The sequence below is a fragment of the Myotis davidii genome, unplaced genomic scaffold (genome assembly GCF_000327345.1).
Source record: "Myotis davidii unplaced genomic scaffold, ASM32734v1 scaffold534, whole genome shotgun sequence".
Classification (NCBI taxonomy): domain Eukaryota; kingdom Metazoa; phylum Chordata; class Mammalia; order Chiroptera; family Vespertilionidae; genus Myotis; species Myotis davidii.
Genome location: NW_006286678.1, coordinates 3,599,703 through 3,605,541, shown reverse-complemented (window position 1 = coordinate 3,605,541; position 5,839 = coordinate 3,599,703).

Genomic DNA, 5,839 nt, shown 5'->3' with positions numbered 1-5,839 from the left:
CAACACCCGCCATGTTCCGCGCTGACCCCTGGTGGTCAGCGCACATCATAGCGAGGGGTTGAATGACTGCTTGAGGAGACAATTTGCATATTAGACTTTTATTATATAGGATAGATATATAGTGTTCTCAAGAACACTATATATTCCTATAAAATACTAATAGCCAGATACTACTATACAAAATATTCTAGCTTTCTTGAAAGAAACCTTATTTGGTATATTATCTTAAATCTACTTCTGTATTTTATTTGCTATTGCTTTATTTGGAATTTTTAAAAGTTTATGGGCAAGCATATTCTATCTGACATTTCTGTTAGGCTTAGTAATCAGGGATATGCTGGGTTTATAGAAGGAGTTGAAAAGATTTCCATTGGTCTGGGACTGCTTAAATAACATGGGAATTATTTGTCGCTTGAAGGTTTAGGGAGATTTTCTCATAAAGCAGTATGATCTCTTAGCCTTGTTTGGTAATGGCTCTTCAATAAGTGTGTTCTCCCATAGTTTCTTATTTTCTTTACTCAGTTAATTTCACCAATTTGTATTTTCTAACAAGATTATCAATTTCCCCTAATATTAAAGATACTTAGTATAGAGATATACATAGTGTCCTCCTAAGACTATAAAATCTCATCAGTACCTTTGGTTTTATCACCATTCTCTTTATATTTTTTTAAAAAATTTTTAAGCCCTAACCGGCTTGGCTCAGTGGATAGAGCGTCAGCCTGTGGATTCAAGGGTCCCAGGTTCGATTCCGGTCAAGGGCATGTACCTTGGTTGCGGGCACATCCCCAGCAGGGGGTGTGCAGGAGGCAGCTGATCGATGTTTCTCTCTCATCGATGTTTCTAATTTTTTTTCCATGCCAGCAAGCATGGCTGTGTCTCATTCACAGAATGTGAGCGTCTGTCTGCTGTGTGCGGGGCCCTGGCCCTCTTTCAGTCATGCTGGCCCCTCTGCTTGGCCCACCACCTCCTCTGCCTGGCGCCCTTCCAAGGCTCAGCTCAAAAGCTGCTTCTCTGTTTTTGAGGCCACGGGACCCTCTGCTAGTCGGCTGGGCCTTCGTTTGTTCCTAACCTGAGCTGTGCTGCCTCTATTACCAAGCTGTTTAGCATATTTCTTTTTATATTTTATTGATTTTTTTTTGATTTTTTACAGAGGGGAAGGGAGAGGGATAGAGAGTTAGAAACATCGATGAGAGAGAAACATCGATCAGCTGCCTCATACACACCACCCACTGGGAATGTGCCCACAACCAAGGTACATGCCCTTGACTGGAATCGAACCCGGGACCCTTCAGTCCACAGGCCGACGCTCTATCCACTGAGCCAAACCAGTCAGGGAGACATAGATATTCTTTAGCTTATCCTTTCACCTTTATCCCATCACCCCCTCCCCTCCTCCTCCCTCTGGCACCCGTCAGTCTGTTCCATGTATCCATGCTTCTGGGTTCCATTTTGTTCATCAGTTTATCTTATTAATTAGATTCCACACATTAGCGAGATCATATGGTATTTGTCTTTCTCTGACTGGCTTATTTTGCTTAGCATAATACTCTCCAGGTCCATCCATTTTAATGCCAGATTTTCTGTTTCCCCCTTTTTATTTTGATGACTATTTTCTGAAGTATGTATAAATTATTGGACTTTTTAAAGAAATTGTTCTTGGCTGTATTAATTACTTTACTAGGTTTTTATTATTGAATGTGTTCATTTTTTAAAATATGTTTTTATTGATTTCAGAAAAAAAGGGAGAGGGAGAGATAGAAACATCAATGATGAGAGCGAATCATTGATTGGCTGCTCCTGCACACCCCCAACAGGGGATCAAGCCCATAACCCAGACATGTGCCCTGACCGGAATCGAACCGTGACCTCCTGGTTCATAGGTTGACACTAAACCACTGAGCCTCTGCAGCCAGGCGAGATTAACATTTTTATGCTTACTTTACAGGAAAGGAAACAGGCTCAGAGGCAGAAGCTACTATCTAGGGTCAGACAGCTAGAAATCAGCAGGGCTAGGATTAGAACCCACATCTATCTGTGCTCATCCCCTGACCCCACAGAGCCATTGCGGGTGGACCACTGAGCATATCTAGTCACCTATTTCGCATCATCCTAATGACAAATGAATGTGTAATGCATTAGACCAGCCATACAGTTGTTCTGATTCCACTGTCAAAGTGGGGAAAAAACAAATCCATCATTTCTAGATCCGAGGTGTTTTTATTTTTATTTCCCCTCCTCTCTGCCCCCTGCAGAGCCTGGGGAGGAGGCAGGTTTTGATTCTAACAGCCTGTGTACATCCGTGCCCGCCTGTGTATGCACAAGGTGAAGGAGAGATTATAACTTTATTCTCGCTTGGGGGCAACTGGTTATGTCTGGAAACATTTGAACATCCCATAAAGCTCATTTCTTTTGCAAATGAATCAGATGACACAAAACACTTCAAAGTGAAATTCTGTTGGGCTTTCCATCTGGCTGGCCTCTGGGGGAATGCGCGGAGCACTGCCTTTGTTAACCAGGTCCCCGGAGTTAGAATTTATGCTGAAATACAAATAACTGTGCATTCGTGGGGAACAAAGCCAAGATATGATCTCAACTGCATTTGGAGTGAAATTCCCCATTTCCTTTAATGCTCTCCACCTTCCAGGCGAAGAGCGAAGAACATTTCTTGCTCCAAGCAGCTGTGGGCTTTCGTGCCCCTCACCTGGGAAGGCAGGCCTGCCAGCCCTGGGTGCCTGGCCCCTTCACCCTGCCTCTGATTGCTGCGTGCTCTCGGGCAGGGCACCAGTCATGTGGCCTCCCTTCTCTGTGTGTGAACGCCCAGAGCTTCCCATGTCTCCCCAAACAGTCCCCGGAGCATCCAGCGGAGAGGCTCACCGAACGCCATTGTGTCCTCCTTCTAGTTGCAGAGACCCCGACTCCCAGACCCTCTTGTGACAAGAGTTGCGGATATAAAGTGGGTGCTGTCCATCTGATGCACTTCATGCGTTTTGGAAGATCCGTTTTCCTGTCCTCGGCTCGCTGTTCCCCGTGGAAACATGGTCTCCCTGCGCATCTCTGGTCTAAGCCCTTTTTGAGTCTATCCAGGCAAGAGAGGGTGGCCCCTGTAGCTGCTGTGGACCTACCCCTCCGCCTGCTCCATCCCCAGTTGTCTTGTGGGATCCAGGGCATGGATATGCCCAAAGGGGTCCTCCGAAAGCCCCTCTGGAAAATCCTAGGTGGGTACTGGGCATGGGCACTGCTAAGCCCTCCTGGAGCCTTCCTGGTCTCTCTCCCCTCTCCTCCTCTTCCCTGACCTTGGGGAGCGGCAGTGCCAGAGCCACCTGAGTCTTTCTGCTCAAGGATGGCTCATTTCTTCCTCTCCTTCCTGTTCACCATAGCTTCCACGTCACCAAGATCTGCCAAGAGATGACCATCTTCCCCCAATCACAACCCCTCCATCCCCTCTCATCCCCTCCATCCCTTCCCTCCCCTCCCCTTCTGCTTCACCAGCTTCTCCGTGGGCACTGTCACCCACCTTGGCCACTGCCCCTCCCTGGCTGAGAGTGTCCACACCCATAGTTTACCAGGTCCAGAGGCACCATCCTGGTCGCATGGGGTTTCTTTGATCTGCTCCACCAATCTGTGAATTCTGGGGGAGTCACCATCCTCTGGGCTTCTTCTATTGCCCCCATCCCTGCAGCAGGAGAGTGGGTGCAGTCAGGCTTTTCAGGGGACACTTACAGAACCTCCGATGCCTGAGAACAACTTCATGATGAGGAATCGTTCCCCTCTGAAGCCCTCTTCCACGTGGACCCTGGGCCCCCATGGCCGGTTTTGGAGTCTTCTAACACCCGTCTTCCTCCTCCCATGGGCGGCACGTGAGAGTCCCTGGTTCCTCTGAGAAGCCTGAGCTTTTGGGGGGCTCCAGTAGCCCCCACTACGAGACAGCACCATCTGGACTAACCCCTGGAAGCCCCTTTCTACTGCCCATTCGCTGAGGTTTCTTCCTCCTTTGCGGTGCTGAGCAGGAGTCTGGCCATATTCCACCCCTGGTGGGAGTGAGGGGTAGTCAGGTGGGTGTGAGATACAGCTCCAGGAGGGGTCCCATGTGAGGTCACAGTGACAGCAGGTTGTGCCATCAGAGGGAGGACCCTTGGAGGTGAGCTGGGCAGGGAGTTGCTCTGTTCACGTCTCGACGCCTTGCGGTCCTGCGTTCACTCCCATTTCCTCTAGCATCTTGGCATTCTAGTCTCAGCAGCGATCACGGCAGCACGTGGACTTAAGTTGGGGGTGACTAGTTGCTGCTGTTGGTGATGTGCAGGAGGTGGGGAGCGGGAGGGAGGGAGCCTGACCTCGCCTACACTTGCTGTACTTCACTCAGCACCCTCCACAAGCACCCTGAGCGTGAGAAGAGCCCTGCTTCTGCCCCCAGAGCCTGGGGGTTTCTCCAGGAGTCTCCTCCCTCTGCACCCCACCCCCAGTCAGTCCTCTGTTCCCTGCAACAAATAAAGAGAAAGCTGAGCCCTGCTTATAGTTACATCCCAAGCTTATCCTGACGCCGGTTGGTGAGAGCTCCCCTTACCGTGGCCTTTGCCTCACTGTCCCTCCATTGGTCACAGTCCCACTTAGCATGCTTCGTCCAAGTTGTCTCACAAAAACCTCGCGCCCAGGACAGGGGAGGTGTAGGTGAGCAGAAACCCATGTAAGAGACCGAGGGTTGTGACTCAGCCACGGGTTGTGAGTGGGCACCACCTATAACCTTCTCCAAGCTCATGTCCGCACATCCTGGCTCACTGGTCCGTCAGGCTGAACACTGACACACTCCTGCAGAAGCATCCTCGCCCCTCCAGCTGTGCTACCACGTAAACCCGGGGCCTCTGGCCACCCCTACTCACCCTTTGCTTCAGAGACACTGAAGCCGCTTTATAATTAGGAATAATAAAGAGCTGCAGAGACATTTTAGCACAACCCACAAAAGGAGTTGTGTGCATTTCTTGGATCACCGGCATGAAAATAAACAACAACTCCCCTTGCCCCCTGCCGCCGCTTGCTTAGGTCCAACCATTTCACTTTCCAACAGCTGTTTTGAGACATGAAGAACATGCTGACAGGTCAAAGATAAGCTGAATAATTTCCAGGCACGAAGAACACACAAAGGATCCGAAATGTGGACGGGGTGCTCGGAGGTCCCCAGCAGCTGGCACATCACCAGCTCCGTGGCTTTGGGGAAGTTGTGAGAAAGAGGAAGGTGTCTCCTAGGAGCCTGAGCGCTGGAACGTTCTCCAGCCCTGACGCGATTTCTGCTTGTTCACAACCAGCCTGCCAGAGGCAGCTCTCAGCTCGTGAAGGTGGCACGTGAGCTTAGACTCCTCCAGTCCAACACCTTCATTTTGGAAACCGAGGCTCAGAGGAGGAAGAGACGTGGTTTCAACTGTCAGTACCCAGAGGCTTCAGAGCAGCCTGGCAGCAGACGCCCTCCTAGGACGTGCTCCTTGCCCAGACTTCCCTCGCTGCTGACGACCTCGTGCCCCCCTCCTAAAGGAGAAATCTTTCTCTCCGCTGCTGGGTCCGGGTAATTGAAAGGTAATTCGGTGACCCATTGCCAACACCCAGCACTTCTCTCATTACAGCACCCAGCTCCAGCTTGTGATGAAGGAGCTAAGACACAGAAAGGTGGCCTCATCTGCCCCGATGGCATAATGAGCGTGATGAGCCCCATGATGGAAATCAAAGGGCTGTTTCTGACATATTTTTCCTTGCTTCTTTCCTTCCTTCCTTCCTTCCTTCCTTCCTTCCTTCCTTCCTTCCTTACGCACCCCTGCTCAGCCTTCTAACCTCATCTGAAACTTGGTATGAC